Raw genomic sequence first — 24,035 nt, 5'->3', positions numbered from 1 at the left:
TAAATTCATAATAAATCCTACAATGTGATTTTCTTGAAAAAATAATCTCATTTTGTCTGTCATAGTTGACGTGTACCTATGATGAAAATTACAGGCCTCTCTCATCTTTTTAAGTGGGAGAACTTGCACAATTGGTGGAGGAGTTCCCACATATGCTGAGCACTTGTTGGCTGCTTTTCCTTCACTCTGCGGTCCGACACATCCCAAACCATGATCAATTTGGTTGAGGTCGGGTGATTGTGGAGGCCAGGTCATCTGATGCAGCACTCCATCACTCTCCTTCTTGGTCAAATAGCCCTTACACAGCCTGGAGGTGTGTTGGGTCATTGTCCTGTTGAAAAACAAATTATAGTCCCACTAAGCCCAAACCAGATTGGATGCCGTATCGCTGCAGAATGCTGTGGTAGCCATGCTGGTTAAGTATGCCTTGAATTCTAAATAAATCACAGACAGTGTCACCAGCAAAGTATCCCCACACAATAACACCTCCTCCTCCATGCTTTACGGTGGGATATACACATGCAGAGATCATCCGTTCACCCACACCGCGTCTCACAAAGACACGGCTGTTGGAACCAAAAATCTCACATTTGGACTCCAGACCTACTGCTCGTGTTTCTTGGCCCAAGCAAGTCTCTTCTTATTATTATTGGTGTCCTTTAGTAGAGGTTTCTTTGCAGCAATTCGACCATGAAGGCCTGATTCACACAGTCTCCTCTGAACAGTTGATGTTGAGATGTTTCTGTTACTTGAACTATGTGAAGCATTTATTTGGGCTGATATTTCTGAGGCTGGTAACTCTAATTAACTTATCCTCTGCAGCAGAGGTAACTCTGGGTCTTCCATTTCTGTGGCGATCCTCACAAGAGTCAGTTTCATCATAGCTCTTTTTTAAAATGTATTTTTAATATAACCTTTATTTAACTAGGCAAGTCAGTTAAGAACAAATTCTTATTTACAATGATGGCCTACACCGGCCAAACCCGGATGACGCTGGGCCAATTGTGCGCCGCCCTATGGGACTCCCAATTACCGCCGGTTGTGATACAGCCTGGAATCGAACCAGGGGGTCTGTAGTGACGCCTCAAGCACTGAGATGCAGTGCCTTAGACCGCTGTGCCACTCGGGAGCTCTTGATGGTTTTTGCGACTGCACTTAAAGAAACTTTCAAAGTTCTAGAAATGTTCCGCATTGACTGACCTTCATGTCTTCAAGTAATGATGGACTGTCATTTCTCTTTGCTTATTTGAGCTGTTCTTGCTATAATATGGACTTGGTCTTTTACCAAATTGGGATATCTTCTGCACCCCCCCCACCTTGTCACAACACAACTGATTGGCTCAAACGCGTTAAGAAGCAAACAAATTCCACAAATTAACTTTTACAAGGCACACCTGTTAATTGAAATGCATTACAAGTGAAGCTGGTTGAGAGAATGCCAAGAGTGTGCAAAGCTGTCATCAAAGCAATGGGTGGCTATTTGAAGAATCTCAAATATAAAATATATTTTGATTTATTTAACACTTTTTGGGTTACTACATCATTCCATATGTGATATTTCATAGTTTTGATGTCTTCACTATTATTCTATAATGTAGAAAATATTTAAAAAATAAAGAAAAACCCTTGAATGAGTAGATATTCTAAAATAAAATACTGGTAGTGTGTGTATGTACTTCCTCACACTCACAATGAGGATGTACACAAAGCCTTTGCATTAGATAATGTAGTTCCTATACATAGGATTGCAGTAGTACTTAGCCTGCTGTACATGTGCTGGACCCTACTAGAGAAGAAGTGAAGCACAGATGCATAAATGGTCCACCACAGACCCTTATTCAGAGCTGATGTTAGAGCCAGTCAGTGAGACTGGGCTACCAAGGAAAATAAACCTTTTCACTAAATCCACGAAAAGCCTAATTCATGTCAAATGTCATGTCAGATATCATGTCAGATTAAAGTTTACCCTTCTGTTTTACCCTTTGAGTTTACCATTCTTGCTTCATCATATTACCCCAGACCATAATAGCGTGACTGATTGTAATGCATAACCAATGGGCACAGACATCAGTTCAACGACTAGTTTGGATTTACATTTGGTTGTGTTGTCAACTAACTTGAATTCAATGTGAATTCAATGTGAAATCAACCACAAATTTCACCCTGTCATTGGATTTAGTTTAAAAGTTGGTGAAAAAAAATACAAAATTCCCTTACGTTGATGAATTTTTGCAAACCCAATCAGTTTCTTTGGTTGAAATGACGTGGAAACAACATTGATTCAACTGGTTTTTGCCCAGTGGGTAAGTGCTTTGTCCCCAAATTCCTCCTATAATCATTGGATACACACAATTCCACATAGTCCCTTTATTATCTAGCGAGCCAATCACAGGCCAGTAGATATGATCTTGGCACGGTTCCATCTCATCCTGTTGTCTCCGCACCCCTTTTCCTGTTCATACAGATGTATATATGTGTCACGGTTTCGGCCGAGGCTGCTCCTCCTCCTTGCTCGGGCAGACTTCGGCGGTCGTCGTCCCCGGAGTACTAGCTACCACCGTTGTATGTTTTCGATGTTTGTTTGGTTTTGTCTGATTGTGTACACCTGTTATCGTTTAGCGTTTATTATGTATCCTATAAGTTCTCGTTTTGTTAGTCATGTGTTGTGTGTGATTGCTCCATTCTGTCGTCAGTTGACTGTGCGTGTTTTGCTCCTTTGTTTAGGAGAGTTTGTCGCACGGTTGTGCGCGTTAGTTTGCACTGTGTTAGTTTACGCGGTTTGCGTAATCGCTCGTCTCCGGGCTCGTTGAGGCTCGTTTCTTGTTTTGATTTACTAAAGTCTGTTGGACTAAGCTTCTGTGTCCTGCGCCTGATTCCTGCACCACATTCCACATACAGCACTCCTGACAGAATCACACACCTACGATGGAATCAGCAGGCACAGCAGCAGCACCCGAGTCACTGGAGGAGCGCGTCCGCGAGCAGAACGACCAGATCCTTCGCATCGGGACCGCCCTTCAGGAAGTTATCAACACTCTGCACCGATGGGAGAACAGAGGGACACCCACACCTCCACCTACCTTGCCATCACCATCGGCCAGTCCGCCCATCCAAGCTCCGGAACCCAGTGGGATTCGGCTCTCGCTCCCGAGGGCGTATGATGGCACCGCTGCCGGGTGTCAGGGGTTCCTCCTGCAGGTGGAACTCTACCTGGCCACCGTACACCTGGCGCCCTCGGGACACGAGAGCGTTTCCGCCCTCATCTCCTGTCTCACCGGCAAGGCGTTGGAGTGGGCCAACGGCGAATGGAGGAGGATAGACGCCGCCACGATCACATACGCGGAGTTCTCCCGCCGCTTCAAGGCCGTGTTCGACCATCCACCTGAGGGGAAGGCGGCGGGGGAGCATCTATTCTACCTCCGGCAGGGGAAGAGGAGCGCCCAGGAGTTCGCTTTAGAATTCCGGACTCTAGCGGCGGATGCAGGGTGGAATGAGCGGGCCCTCATCGATCACTACCGTTGTAGTCTACGGGAGGACGTCCGTCGAGAGCTGGCCTGCAGGGATACCAGCCTCACGTTCATGTCCATCCAGCTGGACACCCTGCTGGCCACCCGCGGACGTTCCGAGTGGGGTTCGTCCATTCCACCCTCCAGCACCTCCGAGCCGAGCCCTATGGAGCTCGAGGGTGCTGGCGCTAGAGAGAGGAGGGGAAGGAGCACGAGGGGGGCCGTCCCCTGCACCAACTGTGGCCGTGGAGGACACACCGCGGCTAGGTGCTGGGGAGGGTCTCCTAGGGGAGAAGACGGCAGGCCACTTACTGGGGAGTCCTTCCAGGTGAGTAGGCGTCCCACTTACCCAGAGCTCTCTGTTGTGCACTTCTGTATATCTGTACGATTTCCACAGGTTGCACCTCATTCCCAGCATAAGGCGCTAGTAGATTCAGGCGCAGCTGGGAATTTTGTTGATTGAAAGTTTTGTTTAGAATTAGGGATTCCCCTTCTTCCTGTTGACGTCCCATTTCCCGTTCATGCCCTAGATAGCCGTCCGTTGGGATCGGGGTTGATCAGGGAGGTCACAGCGCCACTTAGGATGTGTACGCAGGGGGGTCATGAGGAAACTATCCAGCTATGTCTGATCGACTCTCCTGCGTATCCGGTGGTGCTGGGAATTCCCTGGTTGAGTACCCATAATCCGTCTATTTCGTGGCAACAGAGGGCTCTTAAGGAGTGGTCTGCCCAGTGTGAGGGGCGATGTTTGGGTGTTTCCGTGGGGGCGACCTCGGTGGAGAGTCCAAACCAGGTTTCCGCACTGCGCATTCCCACTGAGTATGAGGATTTGGCACTTGTGTTCAGTAAATCGAGGGCGACGCGTTTGCCTCCTCATAGACAGGGGGATTGTGCGATAGACCTCCAGGCAGGAGCAGCGCTTCCACGGAGCCATGTGTATCCTCTGTCCCAAGCGGAGAAGAGGGCTATGGAGACTTACATAGCCGAATCTCTGAGACAAGGATACATACGGCCCTCCACTTCTCCTGTGTCCTCGAGCTTCTTTTTTGTGAAGAAAAAGGATGGAGGGTTGCGCCCGTGCATTGATTACCGTAGTCTCAATCAGATCACTGTGAAGTACAGTTATCCACTCCCTCTGATTGCGACTATGACAGAGTCTTTGCACGGAGCCCGTTTCTTCACAAAACTGGATCTCAGGAGCGCATATAACTTGGTGCGCATTAGGGAGGGCGATGAATGGAAGACGGCATTTAGTACCACCTCGGGTCATCACGAGTATCTCGTCATGCCATACGGGTTGATGAATGCTCCTTCAGTCTTCCAATCCTTGGTGGATGAGATCTGCCGGGACATGCAGGGGCAGGGTGTGGTCGTGTACATAGATGACATCCTGGTGTACTCGTTTACCCGAGCTGAGCATGTAGCTCTGGTGCGTCTAGTGTTGGGTAGGCTGTTGGAGCACGACCTGTATGTCAAGGCAGAGAAATGTCTGTTTTTCCAGGAGTCGGTCTCCTTTCTGGGTTATCAGTTGTCCGCGTCAGGGGTGAAGATGGAGGTTGACCGGGTGTCAGCCGTGCGTAATTGGCAAATCCCAACCACCGTTAAAGAGGTGCAGCAGTTCTTGGGTTTTGCGAATTACTACCAGAGGTTTATCCGGGGTTTTGGACAGGTGGCAGCTCCCATAACGTCTCTTCTGAAGGGGGGTCCGGTGCGCTTGCAGTGGTCAGCGGAAGCGGACAGGGCTTTTGGGAAACTGAAGGCCCTGTTTACTTCGGCTCCGGTGCTTGCGCATCCGGATTCCGCCTTACCATTTCAGGTAGAGGTGGACGCGTCTGAGGCCGGTATAGGGGCCGTGCTATCTCAACGGTCCGGCACGCCACCTAAACTCCGCCCCTGTGCTTTTTACTCCAAAAAGCTCAGCCTGGCGGAGCGTAATTATGACGTAGGTGACAGGGAGCTGTTAGCCGTGGTTCAAGCCCTAAAGGTGTGGAGGCATTGGCTTGAGGGGGCTCAACACCCTTTCCTCATTTTGACTGACCACCGTAACCTGGAGTACATTCGGGCAGCTAGGAGACTGAACCCTCGCCAGGCTCGGTGGAACATGTTTCTAACCCGGTTTGTATTTAAGATCACGTACATCCCTGGGTCCCAGAACGGTAAGGCAGACGCCCTGTCCCGGTGGTATGAGACAGAGGAGAGGTCCGTTGAACCCACTCCCATACTGCCGGAGTCTTGTCTAGTGGCACCGGTAGTGTGGGAGGTCGATGCTGAAATTGAGCGGGCGTTGCGTACCGACCCTAGCCCTCCACAGTGTCCGGTGGGTCGGACGTACGTTCCGCTCGAGGTTCAGGATCGACTTATTTATTGGGCTCACACGTCACCCTCCTCTGGACATCCAGGTATTGGCCGGACAGTGCACTGCCTTAGCGCTAAGTACTGGTGGCCAACGTTAGCCAGGGATGTGAGGGTCTATGTCTCCTCCTGTTCGGTGTGCGCCCAGTGTAAGGCGCCCCGACATCTGCCCAGGGGTAAGTTACAACCCCTGCCCGTTCCACAACGACCCTGGTCTCACCTCTCGGTGGATTTTGTTACAGACCTTCCCCCCTCTCAGGGGAATACCACTATACTGGTCGTTGTGGATTGGTTCTCTGAAGCCTGTCGTCTACTCCCAATGCCGGGTCTTCCTACTGCCTTACAGACCGCTGAGGCACTATTCACCCACGTCTTCCGGCATTACGGGGTACCCGAGGATATAGTGTCTGATCGAGGTCCCCAGTTCACCTCCCGAGTCTGGAGAGCGTTCATGGAGCGCTTGGGGATCTCGGTGAGCCTTACCTCGGGGTACCACCCGGAGAGCAATGGGCAGGTAGAACGTGTGAACCAGGATGTGGGTAGGTTTCTGAGGTCGTATTGCCAGGGCCGGCCGGAGGAGTGGGCGAGGTATATTCCCTGGGCAGAGATGGCCCAGAACTCTCTCCGCCACTCCTCCACCAAACTAACCCCATTTCCAATGTGTGTTAGGTTACCAGCCGGTTCTGGCACCGTGGCATCAGAGCCAGATCGAGGCCCCTGCGGTGGATGAGTGGGTAAGGCGCTCGGAGGAGACGTGGAACGCTGCACACGTCCATCTGCAGCGGGCCATCTGTCGACAAAAGGCGAGCGCCGATCTCCACCGCAGTGAGGGGCCGGTGTACGCACCTGGAGATCGAGTCTGGCTCTCGACCAGAAACCTGCCCCTCCGCCTGCCCTGCCGGAAGCTGGGTCGGCGGTTTGTAGGGCCTTTTAAAGTCCTGAGGAGATTGAACGAGGTGTGTTACAGGTTACTACTGCCTATTGAGTATAAGAATATTAACCCCTCGTTCCATATGTCTCTTCTCAGGCCGGTGGTAGCTGGTCCACTACAGGACAATGAGATCAGAGAGACTCCTCCGCCCCCACTGGACATCGAGGGGGCTCCGGCGTACACAGTTCGGTCCATCTTGGATTCGAGACGTCGGATGGGGGGTCTCCAATATCTTGTGGAGTGGGAGGGGTACGGCCCGGAGGAGTGGTGCTGGGTGCCGAGGAGGGACATCCTAGACCCGTCTCTCCTGACAGAGTTCCACCGTAGTCACCCTACGCTCCCTGCTCCGCGTCCTCCTGGTCGTCCCCGAGGCCGGGGTCGGCGCACGGCTGGAGCCGCGCGTCAAGGGGGGGGGTACTGTCACGGTTTCGGCCGAGGCTGCTCCTCCTCCTTGCTCTGGCAGACTTCGGCGGTCGTCGTCCCCGGAGTACTAGCTACCACCGTTGTATGTTTTCGATGTTCGTTTGGTTTTGTCTGATTGTGTACACCTGTTATCGTTTAGCGTTTATTATGTATCCTATAAGTTCTCGTTTTGTTAGTCATGTGTTGTGTGTGATTGCTCCATTCTGTCGTCAGTTGACTGTGCGTGTTTTGCTCCTTTGTTTAGGAGAGTTTGTCGCACGGTTGTGCGCGTTAGTTTGCTCTGTGTTAGTTTACGCGGTTTGCGTAATCGCTCGTCTCCGGGCTCGTTGAGGCTCGTTTCTTGTTTTGATTTACTAAAGTCTGTTGGACTAAGCTTCTGTGTCCTGCGCCTGATTCCTGCACCACATTCCACATACAGCACTCCTGACAATATGTATGAAAATGTATGCACTCACTAACTGTAAGTCGCTCTGGATAAGAGCGTCTGCTAAAAGACTAAAATGTAAAATATATTCGATACATTTCTGGGATTTATTTCGGATCTATTTGTTTTTTATTGTGTTTCTTTCTAAAGGCTCAAACAATCGAGACCGCCTTCAAACATGGGCTGCCTTTCTCAACTAATTCCTGACCTGGACCAGACCAGAGGCCTGACTTGAGCCGGGCGCAGCATCTGGAGAGGCCAGGGTTGTGTTCATTAGGGCACACCCCATGAAAACGTTTTGCAAACGGAAAATGAAAACAAGTGTTTTTGACCCACATTGTCAAATAAAATATAAATAATATTACATACTATTTCAATAACATAACATACCCAAACTGTTTTAGATTAAACATAATCAATCAAATGTCACAAGTCATTACAAGATAACAAAATGATCTAGTATCTATTGTAGATCATCTCTTCACAGCTCGCTCTGTGATTTCCTTGCTCTCTTACTCTACACTTGCCTTTATATAGCAGAATATATTTAACCCACATCCTTATACTCTGGTTATGAGAGGGTGGTAAAACACAAGCTGTTGCTCCGCACCCAATTAACTGTTGCGTAACAAACATTGCATCATGTCAAGCATTACAGTAGCACCACCACATATCTGATATACTGCACTGAATAGATTATAACATTTTGATGATTTTCCTCATGAAAGAAATATCTTAAAATGAGAGCATCCTGCCTGTCCACAACGGAAAGTGGCACTCTAACACCAGTCTGAGGTGGTTGAGCACAGCTTCAGAACTTTTACTAGTGTGTGAACAACGTGGTAGTGTTGGCTCTACAGTATGTAGGCAAAAGGGTACCGACTCTGGTCCCACTGTTAACCAGCCCCTGAATAGATAGCCTGGTCCCAGATCTGTTTGTGCCAATGGCGTGACAATGACCATAGGTGTTGGCAAGACAGCCCAAACAGATCTGGGACCAGGCTAATCTCTGGATTGCAGAATTGCTTTTTTTATTTCAAAGTTAGACAGAAGATTAACTCAGAACATAACGTATCAGAATACAGAAAGTGAGTCAGAACATGTGGCACAAGTGTGGCACGATCAACAATGTATGGAGAACAATGGCTGATGGTTATAGTATCTAATTAGCTAAAATGCTAAAGTTGTCCTTGATGTGATTCGAACACACAACCTTTGATTTGCTAAACATTCGTGTTATACGCCCACCCATCCACTCCGTACAACCACCCTCCTTTCGATTTTGCCTCAAGTATCCTTCTGTCTTATGTAACCATACCAAACGTAACATAGCATACTAATGTGAGCTTCCCGGTTTTACTTTTACCATGTTACTTCTAGTCTATGAGGCCAGGCTGGAATTTATGGCTACTAGCTGGCACAGCCCAGTCCTAGCTCAGACTGCAATGTTGACTGGTTTTATGGATGAGCATGCTCTGTAAAACAAACAATATTGTAGCAAGTTTGCTTGAGGATTGTGGGTAATTGAGAATTCCTGTACTTGCATTATTTCACTAACCTTTGTACCTGTAATGTTGGTGCTTTTTTATTCTGACTGTATTACTTGCTAGAATCCATATATGAAATATAGTATTAATCTCCCTCATGAATTCATTTTTCTCTGCTCAGTAAGTGTTAAAGGACATGTCCTAGTGTGGGGACTTTCTATGGGGACTTCACCGGAACAGAGGCCAGTAATTTAGAGGAAGTTGACCTTCTGAAGGTGTTGATGGGAGGATGTGAATTCTCTAAGTGTGAGATTCTGTACATTTAAACCAACAACCAACCACTTTTCCATCAAACTATTTCATGCGGATGAATTACCTGACTCATGAAAAAAGTATCGACCGGGCTAATGGAAACATGAAATGCTGGTACTATTTTATAAATGCCGACAGACAATTTCTTCGTCTGACAAGGTGGGATCTTTTTGTGTCTGTAAAACTCATTATGTGTGAAATGGCAGTGTAAATGCCTTTATGCGTAAATATTGACATAATAACCAGCTCAAAGTAAATTTGGAGTCACGCGATGATACAGTATGTGGTGGTGTCCTCCCACTACGACTCGGAAAAGCATGCAGTTAATTGGCTACAGATTAAATAAATGATGAACTTCACAGGGTGGTGAATGTGCAAGGTGATGAGCTTGATGCTCCTTTCCAATAGATATCGAGGGTATTATTCTAGTGACATGATCGATGCTTGGCTGCTGTTTGACAAATAAAAAATATTGCACTTATCCATAATAATCTCATAATGTAGGTACCTATCCACACTGTATCTGTGAGCTGTTGGCTAGAGCGCATGTGCGAAGACAGGGCACATTTGCTATATGAGGCAACAGTTTTTGCGACATAACCATCAGCAGAGTTGAAAATGCGATTGAAACCTATTTAACTTCTGTTTTGCATTCGGTACACTAAGTCATCACGCAGAGCCTTTTATCCACAAAAAGTCAGTTTATGGAAACCCATCTCTGGTGGGAAAATGACATGTTATTTTATGCAGATTTATGAATATTCGCATGAAAATCTGTCGCAAATTGGATGGAAACCTAGCTAGTGTCACACTCTTTTGGTAACTTCCTCATCTCCATCCAGCCTTTGTTTAACCACTAACACCTTACCATCATCATCTCTGCCATACCAACACTCCCAAAGCTCTGTGTGATGGAGTAATGAGTGATTGTGTCACGTTTCTTTGCTCACAACTCAATCTGTCTGCCTCAAAGTTGTGCGACACCAACAGCATGGGGTAACACTGTAACAAGTGTTGTTAACAGCAACAACGCATAGTTACATTTTTTACATTTTTAGTCATTTAGCAGATGCTCTTATCCAGAGCGACTTACAATTAGTGAGTGCATACATTTTTCATACTGGCCCCCCGTGGGAATCGAACCCACAACCCTGGCGTTGCAAGCGCCATGCTCTACCAACTGAGCTACAGGAGGCCTAGTTACAGTGTAAAAACAACATGTAACTGGTAGTAATTTTGGTATGTAATTACAAAGGTGTAACTATGAATGCTTGTTACCATGCTTGTTACAAATGGGCAGGTTTCCACTAAATTCACCAACTTAGAGTTTCGCTTCTTCTCAGCTGCACAAAGGTTGTGATCCCTTGTGGATGTGCTGGGTGTATGAAAGATTATAGCCTGTGCTCAATAGGCTCGAATTACTTACCCTTGAATGTGCACTGTTCAAAAGTTATCTCCACTCAGTGTTGTTGCTAGCATTTGCCACCAATATAAAGTGTACCATCTGGGTTAACTTGGTTGAGCTTACAAAAACAGATCAGTAGGTCAACCTCACTGATTGGGATCTAATATGGGTGGCATCCCAGATGTGGAAAAATACACTATTTCAAAGCATAGTACATGTCATGTTTGCCTAAGTACAATATAATTACTAGTTGTTACACAAGATTTAGATAGTTAAAATGAGTGTATCTTGAGGGGTACTTATTTGTAATTAATGTGTATGTATACAGTACATTACCCATCCTGACAACCTGGCCCTCAATTTAAAGTTTCATTTCATTTTGCAAATAAGGTACAGAAATGAAGTGAAAATTCCAGAAGCTTTAAAATGAGGGCCAAGTTGTCAGGATGTAATTATATTGTACTTAGGCTTTGAAATAATGTGTTTGTCCTAATCTGGGATGACCAAGATAACCCAGATGGTACACTTTATTTTGGTGGTAAGTGCTAGTAATAACGTTGCGTGGAGATATTTTTTAACAGTGCACATTCATGGGTAAGTAATTGTAGCCTATTGAGCATAATCTCCCGGACACCCAGCGCATCCATGAGGGATCACAACCTTTGTGACAGTTGTAACTGTATGCAGCTGAGAAGAAACAAAGCACTAAGATTGTGAATTTAGTGGAAACCTGCCCATTTGTAACAAGCATTGTAACAAGCATTCATTGTTACACCTTTGTAATTACAGACCGCAATTACTGCCAGTTATATGTTGTTATTACAGTGTAACTATTGGTTGTTACAATTAACTACAAAACTTGTTACAGTGTAATTACACATTTAAGGAAGTGTTAACCAGCATGGCTATCTAATGAAACAGCCGCACATCTGTCAAACTCAATTTACACCCCCCTCCAGTGGTGGAAAAAGTACTAAATTGTCATACTTGAGTAAAAGTAAAGATAGCTTCATAAAAAATGACTAAAGTAAAAGTGAAAGTCACCCAGTAAAGTCTTTAAATATTTGGTTTTAAATGACAACCAACCCATGTGACAACTAGCTCTGTCTACCATACAGCACAGTTCATACTGTAGCCTACACATATGTGAATTATATGAAGTTATAGCAGATACAGGCCTGTAAACTGGGTAGGCCAGATTGTTTATTTCAATCAACACAGTAACCGAGAGAGGAGAGCAGGTTCCAGATTGGGTATGAAACTCTTATCTGTGGTGTTCACACAGGACGCTGCTGCCAGTGTACAAGAAGGGAGGGGAGAGTTTGGCCCAAACGTTGTACTACTACTACTGAGTGTGATGCCATAAATAAGAGCCGTATACAATAGTCAATGTTCCCACTTCTCGTTTGTAAATTCCTCCTGTTGTCCTGTAGTCTGGACCCTTTCTTTCTAAAATTAGCCGCCGAAATTGTCACAACCCCTATTACTAGCCTGTTCAACCTCTCTTTCGTATCGTCTGAGATCCCCAGAGATTGGAAAGCTGCCTCTGTCATCCCCCTCTTCAAAGGGGGTGACACTCTAGATTCAAACTGTTACAGACCTATATCCATCCTGCCCTGCCTTTCGAAAGTATTTGAAAGCCAAGTTAACAAACAGATCACCGACCATTTCGAATCCCACTGTACCTTCTCCGCTATGCAATCTGGTTTCCGAGCTGGTCATAGCTGCACCTCAGCCACGCTCAAGGTCCTAAACGATATTATAACCGCGATCGATAAAAGACAGTACTGTGCAGCTGTCTTCATCGACCTGGCCAAGGCTTTCGACTCTGTCAATCACCGCATTCTTATTGGCAGACTAAATAGCCTTGTTTTTTCAAATGACTGCCTCGCCTGGTTCACCAACTACTTCTCTAATAAATTCAAAGTGTCAAATCGGAGGGCCTGTTGTCTGGACCTCTGGCAGGCTCTATAGGGGTGCCACAGGGTTAAATTATTGGGCCTACTCTATTCTCTGTGTATATCAATGATGTCGCTCTTGCTGCTGGTGACTCTCAGATCCACCTCTACGCAGACGACACCATTTTGTATACATCTGGTCCTTCATTGGACACTGTGTTAACAAACCTCCAAACGAGCTTCAATGCCATACAACACTCCTTCCGTAGCCTCCAACTGTTCTTAAATGCTAGTAAAACTAAATGCATGCTCTTCAATTGAAACGCTGCTTGCACCTGCCCGCCCGACTAGAATCACTACTCTCAGCGTGTCTGACTTAGAATATGTGGACAACTACAAATTCCTAGGTGTCTGGTTAGACCGTAAACTCTCCTTCCAGACTCACATTAAGCATCTCCAATCCAAAGTTAAATCTAGAATCGGCTTCCTATTTCGCAACAAAGCCTCCTTCACTCATGCTGCCAAACATGCCCTCGTAAAACTGACTATCCTACCGATCCTTGACTTCGGCGATGTCATTTACAAAATAGCCTCCAACACTCTACTCAGCAAATTGGATGTAGTCTATCACAGTGCCATCCTTTTTTGTCACCAAAGCCCCATATACTACCCACCATTGTGACCTGTATGCTCTCGTTGGCTGGTCCTCACTACATATTTGTCGCCAAACCCACTGGCTCCAGGTCATCTATAAATCACTGCTAGGCAAATCCCTGCCTTATCTTAGCTCATTGGTCACCATAGCAACACCCACCCGTAGTATGCGCTCCAGCAGGTATATCTCACTGGTCATCCCCAAAGCCAACACCTCCTTTGGCCGCCATTCCTTCCAGTTCTCTGCTGCCAATGACTGGAACGAACTGCAAAAATCTCTGAAGCTGGAGACTCTTATCTCCCTCACTAACTTTAAGCATCAGTTGTCAGAGCAGCTTACCGATCACTGCACCTGTACACAGCCCATCTGTAATTAGCCCACCCAACTACCTTATCCCCATATTGTTATTTATTTTGATCATTTGCACCCCAGTATCTCTATTTGCACATCATCTTCTGCACATCTATCACTCCAGTGTTAATACTAAATTGTAATTATTTTGCACTATGGCCTATTTATTGCCTTACCTCCATAACTTACTACATTTGCACACACTCTATATAGATTTTCTATTGTGTTTTTGATTGTACGTGTTGTTTATCCCATATGTAACTCTGTGTTGTTGTTGTTTTTATCGCACTTCTTTGCTTTATCTTGGCCAGGTCGCAGTTGTAAATGAGAACTTGTTCTCAACTGGCTTACCTGGTTAAATAAAGGTTAAATAAAAAAAATAAAAAATAAAAAAAAGTGTACATTTGTCAATGCAATGACTGAAGGCTGTGAGAAAGTTATCCAGGTCATATGTAGTGCAGGGGTGATATGGTGGAGAGCACAGGACACACAACACAATCAACCCTATTATAATTTGCTTTATTCAAGTATTTTAGGACTAGCAAGCAGTCATTTAGCAAACAGTGTCAATTAAATAGGCAGATTATCAGCATGCCAGTAGCTGTGATCTGAAGTGTTGAGTGATTTACACAGGGATGTAGTGACATCTTGTGGACACATGGACATCTTGCATCGCTTTTATACAACAAAGTAATGTACATTTTTCACCTTAATGTTTGTTCACCAAATATCTTTCCATTTCCCAACCAGGGTTGGGAAGTAACGATTACAAAAAAACGGTAACTGTAATCTGTTACCAGCAAACATATTGTAATCAGATTACAGATTACAGGCTACTTTTGAAAAACCAGATCATTACTTCTTGGATTTCTTTTAAATTCAAAAGGATGTGTGCGGAAAAAATCTTTCACACCTTTCTGTATTCTCAATGACATTTAAATCAGCATTGAAAAAAGGCGCATGTTTAAGTTTGTTTCCGCCTGAGTCTGACCAGAAGTCCGAGACCACTATGATGACACACCAAATGCGTTTGTTTGATGGATCGCGGGAAAATATCAGGAATATGCTTTTACGGGCTACAGTCCAAACCATGTCTTCCAATGGTGTGACTGTTGTCCACAGATTATCCAATTTGAATAAACGCTTGATGTGAATCACACTGCGGCTCTCTTATTTAGCTATTAGCGTTTTGCACCTTATGGATTGTGGTTGTTGTGGATGGCTTTTCACAAATGTAAATGTGTATTTTAACCCAATAATGGTTGAATTGAACAAGTTTAAGCTGCATATCAATCATTGTTTATAAAACCAGTGGACAGCCAGTGAAAACAGCTGCACAGTGCGGATCCAGGGCCTGATTAATGCGGGGGCTTACAGGGTCTGAAGCCCGTAGGGGGCCCTTGAGGCAGAGTGTAGATAGCCTGCTGCATCGGATGGGGGAAGGAGAGGAGGAAGGGGACCCACATGGGTAACTGGGGGGCCCTGCCTTGGTTGGGTAACTGATTCAGGGCCGGCCCTAGCCTATTGGGGGCCCTAAGTGAGATTTGGATCAATGGGGGCCCCCTGGAGGTTTAGATAGCTGGCTAGACTAATTTACCAATCTAAAAATGGTTAGCTGACATGGCTAATTGAGTGACTGTCAGCTCTTTTGATTTTTTGTTTTTACGCAGAGGCTAGTGGCTAGGCATGGTTGGGGAGGTTGCCCTCCTTGTGTCAGGAAACTAAATACCACATTAATCAGATAATATACCTGGCCTTTACAACAGATCAAAGATGTTTGACCACTTTGCCTTTGTAGGGCAGAATTACCTAAAATTTTTAGGCAATCACCTTTGACCTAATATTGAGTTTCTTGGCTCTAGATATGTTTGACATAGACATGAAGTCATATTACAATGAACCGTAAGTCTAAGCAAAATAAGTTATAGTCTACTGCAGAATCAAGGGTTTCCACTACTACCGATTTCCAAACGTCTGTTGGAAATGGCTCATTCCAATTTAGCGTAGGCTTCACAGGCCATAGCCTAAAGTGGACCAGGCAGATATCTGCTCAGTTGCTGAAACAATTCAACCACCTAACCCCAGTACCATTTGGATCAGATTTGTTGCGACCTGGTATTCCTGTTTCTGACGGACATATTGGCACGCTCTACAGGCATGTTCCATAGGAAAGACACATCATTTTACTTTGAAGAACTTCCTCCACCTGAACAACTTAGAGTATTCTTCCTCACTCATGCTCTGTAGACACTGAGCCAACTTCCGGTTTGGAGAAGCCGTCCACATGGACAAAGGCATAACCTGGGATGAACTTCTCATAAACCTGCCTGGGCGGTCCTAGGGCAACTGGCACAGAGCCCAACTTCATTTTACATTTACATTTTAGTCATTTAGCAGACGCTCTTATCCAGAGCGACTTACAGTTAGTGAGTGCATACATTATTTTTACATTTTTTTTTTATATATTTTTTATTATTTTTTTATACCGGCCCCCTGTGGGAATCGAACCCACAACCCTGGCGTTGCAAACGCCATGCTCTACCAACTGAGCTACATCCCTGCCGGCCATTCCCTCCCCTACCCTGGACGACGCTGGGCCAATTGTGCGCCGCCCCATGGGTCTCCCGGTCGCGGCCGGCTACGACAGAGCCTGGATTCGAACCAGGATCTCTAGTGGCACAGCTAGCACTGCGATGCAGTGCCTTAGACCACTGCGCCACTCGGGAGGTGTAGTCAGGGTGTTTTCTCATATTGTCGAATGGCAAGTAGAACTTACAGCTGGCCACTGTGCTTGTGTATTCCTCATGACTAATTTGCTTGTTATTAAAGTGGGCTCCATACGTGTTGATAGTGATGAACTTGCTCAGGAGTTGGTAATATTTCACCCTATAGTGGTTCCTCAGTCTCACTGGTCTTTACATTTTACATTTTAGTCATTTAGCAGACGCTCTTATCCAGAGCGACTTACAGTTAGTGAGTGCATACAATTGTATTAAATCGGAGCACACAATTTAAATCACAGCACATTTCACAGTAAAAAAATGAAAGAGATAAAATAAAAGGCAATAAAAGAGATAACCGAATGTGAAGGAAGTGTATATTCAACCAGCAGAATGAAAACTTAAGGTTAGGCATAGGGGCCTAAATTATTTTAGGTTAGGCATGAGGATTGAAATTATTAAAGGTTAGGCATGAGGGTTGAAATGATTAAAGGTTAGGCATGAGGTTTGAAATTATTTAAGGTTAGGCATGAGGGTTGAAATTATTTAAGGTGTGGTTTAGGAATGAGGGTTATTGTTTCAGTGAAGTTAGGGAAAGGCATAAAAGTTAATATTGGGTTAGCGTACCGCTGTCTGCCTTCATTTAATTTCTGCCGGTTCAATATACACTACCAAAACCAAAAGGATGACTTAAATACTGTAACAATAAAATATTGATTAAAGGACAATCCTCAATTGCGTCTGCCTCTCTTACCTGACAATGCATGTTGTTTCCTAGCTATGGTGGTCAGAAATACAGTGCTCTGCTCATGTACTGTATCACCACAATGACATGTCCTTGTTTTTAAGCCGATACAACCGGTTCCACAATAAGGGCAGTTTGGTAACTAGCTGAGCGATGGGGATGGAGAAATGTAACCACTCTCAGGACCAGCCATGAAATCAAAATTATAGTTTTAACTATGTTTTGAATTATGCAGTGTAATTATATAATAATGTAATTAAATATATATGAATTATAATGACATAATATAATGACATTGTTTACAAACAATGGAGTAAAAAATTTTTTATATTTTGGGTTATGATGGGCTTAGCTCACGAGACATTTATAAGTTATATTCTTCAAGAATGAATGCCTATATCTTATGTAACTTTATTAACAACTGTAAAATAGGGGCTAAAGGCACAAGGACACAATTCAACATGATAGAGTTGACTTAGATGATCCTACTCTACCTAATGTGTTAAAATGAGTCATTTCACTGATCCTATACGGGACAGGAGTCAAACTCATTCCACAGAGGGCTGAGTGTCTGCAGGTTTTCGCTCCTCCCTTGTACTTGATTGATCAATTAAGGTCACTAATTAGTTAGGAACTCCCCACACCTCGTTGTCTAGGGCTTATTAACTGAAAGGAAAAAACAAAAACCTGTAGACACTAGGCCCTCCACGGAATTAGTTTGACACCCCTGCTATACGGCATTAAAACACCCTACATCTCATCATATTAATACACGCAATCCATCAATATGGCAGTTAGAGCCATTCAAGTTCAGCAATGTATGGACTTGTCCAAACAAAGCCTCCCTGTTATGGTAGTGTTGCAACCCTACAGCAAACAGAAGAAAACGGACTGAACTTGTCCAATAACAAATGCTTATATTCCATTTTTCCCCAATGAATACAACCCAGGCAAATACCAAGGTCCTGTTCACCAGGTCATGTCCATATCCTTAGGTAATTAAGGGTGAGGGAAACATATCTGGTGCTGAATGGGGAGTAGAGAAAACAACAAGGTGGGACGTCCCATCCTGCTCAACACTAGCCACGTCTCACTGAGATAAAGAGGAGAGCAGGGAGAATGCAGTTATAGGAATAAAATGCAGACACCTGCTCACTACTACACAGAGCTTTTCTATAGTTGCTAGGAAGACAAAAAAGAATGACAGTGTATATCATTTCATGTGAGGAAGAGGATAGCCATGGCCTAATATTTACTTTAGGTTCTTGGATTGGAGATGAACATGGAGACTCTGACCTCTGTAGCCCTTCCTGCAGTCATATGACCTAATGGCCTCATCGACAAGTCCCTCCTTTTCCCAGAGAAAAATGTTTGCTCCAAGAATGGATACTTGGAGACTCTGTTTCAAACATGACTTTAAATAGAACCACGAGGAAACCTGTAGAAAATGTTATGCTGAAGTACTGAAATTCCCACCTAAGAAACATTCTCAGAATGGTATGTGCTAGCTGGGTATCCTGCACCATTCCCAGAATGTTGTGGGAATGTTGTATGCATAATAACCGTATGACAACCACACTCTAACCAAGCTGAAAGAAACATATGGTTCTCAGAATGTTATGTGCTAGCTGGGATGGTTTTAAAAAACCCTGTCAAACCACAGCAACCTAGTACTTGTTCATATGAATTATATTTGAAAGAAGGACTAGTGGGGTTTCCTATGCACAGACACAGAGAAAGCAACATGATTGGACAATACAACTCACAGGGCTGAGCTTGCTTTATGCAGGTTTGCATCATGTAGTCCTTCCCTATGAAACTGTAGGCCTAATAACATTCCAGTTAATAATTTTGCATTGAAAAAGTCTAGGTAACCTAGTCAGCCCAATTTTGAATATAAACTAAATTTGGTCCCACCCACTGGGCACAGACGTCAGTTCAACGTCTAGTTTTGATTTACAATTGGTTGAGATGTCAACTAACTTGAATTCAATATACAGAAACTGTCACCATGTCATTGGATTTAGGTTAAAAGTTGGGTGAAAAAAAGGACGATCAGTTTTCCATCTTAATTCAACGTCATCACATTCAACCAGTTTTTGCGCAGTGGGCGTTCACATTTTCTCACTAACAAATGGGCTATAAATACGCAACGTTACCGCTTCGTTTACCCTGGCCAGAGGGATAGGGTGCATATCTTGTGCCCAATAGAAATGAATGGTAAAAATGTATTGTGTCATTTTGAAGTAACTTTAATTGTAAATAAGAATAGAATATGTTTCTAAAAACGTCTACATTAATGTGGATGCTACCATGATTATGGATAATCCTGAATGAATCGTAAATTATGTTGAGTGAGAAAGTTACAGACGCACAAATATCATACCCCCAAGACATGCTAACCTCTCACATTTACAATTACAGGGGAGGTTAGCATTTCTGCGGGGTATGATATTATAAACAAACAGGAAATGCATCCAACAAGTTTGTAAAGTCACAACCTTGATGTAATCATTGCGTGCTAGGAATATGGCACCAAATGTTTTGACATATTGTTTGGAACAATAATAATCTTCAAACACCTCAAATTTCCAGAGTGGGGTCTCTTGTACTTTTGAAGATATTACCCATTTTATACATAAAAAAATGACATTATAGGTCATTAACCAATCACAGCCTTCCTTTAGGATTGCACATTCAGCAAATCACTAGCAGAGGGAGTTTCCTTTGGTGGTGCTTATAAAATGTATCATAGCTTAGTAGAGCCCACTCTGGAAATGTTATGTACTTGTAGAGTATATTGTTCCAAACAATAGGTCTTAAAATGAACAAAATCAAAAAGGGTACTTTTGAGATATTAATATTTTTATGTTGAATAATCGAATGGGAAAATTTTTGAATCGAGACATACTCCATATTTGAGAGCACACTATAATCAAATCAAATCAAATGTTATTTGCCACATGCGCCAAATACAACAGGTGTAGACATTACAGTGAAATGCTTACTTACAAGCCCTTAACCAACAATGCAGTTTTTTAAAGAAAAAAATGTAAAAGAAAAAAGTGTTAAGTAAAAAAAAAAAAAGCAAATAACTAAAGAGTAGCAGTAAAATAAAATAACAGTAGGGAGGCTATATACAGGGGGGTACCGGTACAGAGTCAATGTGCGGGGGCACCGGCTAGTCAAGGTAATTGAGGTAATATGTACATGTGGGTAGAGTTAAAGTGACTATGCATAAATAATAAACAGAGTAGCAGCAGCGTAAAAGAGGGGGATAGGGTGGGGGTGGGGTGGGGCAGTGCAAATAGTCCGGGTAGCCATGATTAGCTGTTCAGGAGTCTTATGGCTTGGGGGTAGAAGCTGTTGAGAAGCCTTTTGGACCTAGACTTGGCGCTCCGGTACCGCTTGCCGTGCGGTATGACTAGGGTGGCTGGAGTCTTTGACAATTTTTTGGGTCTTCCTCTGACACCGCCTGGTATAGAGGTCCTGGATGGCAGGAAGCTTGGCCCCAGTGATGTACTGGGCCATACGCACTATCCTCTGTAGTGCCTTGCGGTCGGAGTCCGAGCAGTTGCCATACCAGGTGGTGATGCAACCAGTCAGGATGCTCTCGATGGTGCAGCTGTAGAATTTTTTGAGGATCTGAGGACCCATGCCCAATCTTTTCAGTCTCCTGAGGGGGAATAGGCTTTGTCGTGCCCTCTTCACGACTGTCTTGGTGTGTTTGGACCATGATAGTTTGTTGGTGATATGGACACCAAGGAACTTGAAGCTCAAACCTGTTCCACTACAGCCCCATCGATGAGAATGGGGGCGTGCTCAGTCCTCTTTTCTTTCCCTGTAGTCCACAATCATCTCCTTGTCTTGATCACGTTGAGGGAGATGTTATTATCCTGGAACCACACAACCAGGTCTCTGAACTCCTCCCTATAGGCTGTCTCATTGTTGTTGGTGATCAGGCCTACCACTGTTGTGTCGTCGGCAAACTTAATGATGGTGTTGGAGTCGTGCCTGGCCATGCAGTCATGGGTGAACAGGGAGTACAGGAGGGGACTGAACACGTACCCCTGAGGGGCCCCCATGTTGAGGATCAGCGTGGCAGATGTGTTGTTACCTACCCTTACCACCTGGGGGCGGACTGTCAGGAAGTCCAGGATCCAGTTGCAGAGGGAGGTGTTTAGTCCCAGGATCCTTAGCTTAGTGATGAGCTTTGAGGGCACTATGGAGTTGAACGCTAAGCTGTAGTCAATGAATAGCATTCTCACGTAGGTGTTCCTCTTGTCCAGGTGGGAAAGGGCAGTGTGGAGTGCAACAGAGATTGCATCATCTGTGGATCTGTTGGGGCGGTATGCAAATCGGAGTGGGTCTACGGTTTCTGGGATAATGGTGTTGATGTGAGCCATGACCAGCCTTTCAAAGCACTTCATGGCTACAGACGTGAGTGCTACGGGTCGGTAGTAATTTAGGCAGGTTATCTTAGTGTCCTTGGGCACAGGGACTATGGCGGTCTGCTTGAAACATGTTGGTATTACAGACTCAGTCAGGGACATGTTGAAAATGTCAGTGAAGACACTAGCCAGTTGGTCAGCACATGCTTGAGGTACACGTTTTCAAGCCTTGCCACATCCGACGAGCGTCAGAGCCGGTGTAGTACGATAAGGAGTATAATGACACCAAGATGTTGTCTGTATCATGTACGGTTCACAGATCATAGGGTCTTACAGGAGGCATGTATAGGTCTAAAAAGGGCCTAAAATTGCCATTTTCATGATGATTTTCTCAACAAATTTTTTTATACAAATGTAAAACGCATGTCAAACATCCTTCCTGCCAATATACGCTATATATACAAAAATGTGGACACCCCTTCAAATTAGTGCATTTCTCTATTTCAGCCACACCCGTTGCTGACAGGTGTATAAAATCGAGCACACAGCCATGCAATCTCCATAGACCAACATTGGCAGTAGAATGGCCTTATTGAAGAGCTCAGTGACTTTCAACGTTGCACCGTCATAGGATGCCACCTTTCCAACAAGTCAATTTGTCAAATTTCTGTCCTGCTAGAGCTGCCCCGGTCAACTGTAAGTGCTGTTATTGTGAAGTGGAAATGTCTAGGAGCAACAACGGCTCAGCCGCGAAGTGGTAGGCCACACAAGCTCACAGAACGGGACTGCCGAGCGCTGGAGCGCGTAGTGCGTAAAAATCGTCTGTCCTCAGTTGCAACACTCACTACCAAGTTCCAAACTGCCTTTGGAAGCAACGTCAGCACAAGAACTGTTCGTCGGGAGCTTCATGAAATGGGTTTCCATGGCCGAGCAGCTGCACACAAGCCTAAGATCACCAAATGCAATGCCAAGTGTCGGCTAGAGTGGTGTAAAGCTCGACGCCATTGGACTCTGGAGCAGTGGAAACGCGTTCTCTGGAGTGATGAATCACGGTTTGGCGGATGCCAAGAGAACGCTACCTGCCCCAATGCATAGTGCCAACTGTAAAGTTTGGTGGAGGAGGAATACTGGTCTGGGGCTGTTTTTCAGTGTTCGGGCTAGACCCCTTAGTTCCAGTGAAGGGAAATCTTAATGCTACAGCATACAATTACATTCTAGATAATAATATAATAATAATATGCCATTTAGCAGACGCTTTTATCCAAAGCGACTTACAGTCATGTGTACATACATCTTTACGTTTAGGCCCTTTCCTGTTTCAGCATGACAATGCCCCCGTGCACAAAGCGAGGTCCATACAGAAATGGTTTGTCAAGATCGGTGTGGAAGACCTTGACTGGCCTGCACAGAGCCCTGACCTTAACCCCATCGAACGCCCTTTGGATTAATTGGAATGCCGACTGCGAGCCAGGCCTAATTACCCAACATCAGTGCCCGACCTAACTAATGCTCTTGTGGCTGAATGGAAGCAAGTCCCTGCAACAATGTTCCAACATCTAGTGGAAAGCCTTCCCAGAAGAGTGGAGGCTGTTATAGCAGCAAAGGGGGGACCAACTCCATATTAATGCCCATGATTTTGGAATGAGATGTTTTGACGAGCAGGTGTCCACATACTTTTGTTCATGTACAGTCGTGGTCAAAAGTTTTGAGAATGACACAAGTATTGGTCTTCACAAAGTTTGCTGCTTCAGTATTTTTAGATATTTTTGTCAGATGTTACTATGGTATACTGAAGTATAATTACAAGCATTCCATAAGTGTCAAAGGCTTTTATTGACAATTACATTAAGTTTATGCAAATAGTCAATATTTGCAGTGTTGACCCTTCTTTTTCAAGACCTCTGCAATCCACCCTGGCATGCTGTCAATTAACTTCTGGGCCACATCCTGACTAATGGCAGCCCATTCTTGCATAATCAATGCTTGGAGTTTGTCAGAATTTGTGGGTTTTTGTTTGTCCACCTGCCTCTTGAGGATTGACCACAAGTTCTCAATGGGATTAAGGTCTGGGGAGTTTCCTGGCCATGGACCCAAAATGTTGATGTTTTGTTCCCCGAGCCACTTAGTTATCACTATTGCCTTATGGCAAGGTGCTCCATCATGCTGGAAAAGGCATTGTTTGTCACCAAACTGTTCTTGGATGGTTGGGAGAAGTTGCTCTCGGACGATGTGTTGGTACCATTCTTTATTCATGGCTGTGTTCTTAGGCAGAATTGTGAGTGAGCCCACTCCCTTGGCTGAGAAGCAACCCCACACATAATATAATAATAATATAAGCCATTTAGCAGACGCTTTTATCCAAAGCGACTTACAGTCATGCGTGCATACATTTTTTTTTTTGTGTATGGGTGGTCCCGGGGATCGAACCCACTACC

This window comes from Coregonus clupeaformis, chromosome 35 (genome assembly GCF_020615455.1).
Source record: "Coregonus clupeaformis isolate EN_2021a chromosome 35, ASM2061545v1, whole genome shotgun sequence".
NCBI classification, from domain to species: Eukaryota; Metazoa; Chordata; class Actinopteri; order Salmoniformes; family Salmonidae; genus Coregonus; species Coregonus clupeaformis.
This window is presented reverse-complemented; position numbering follows the sequence as displayed.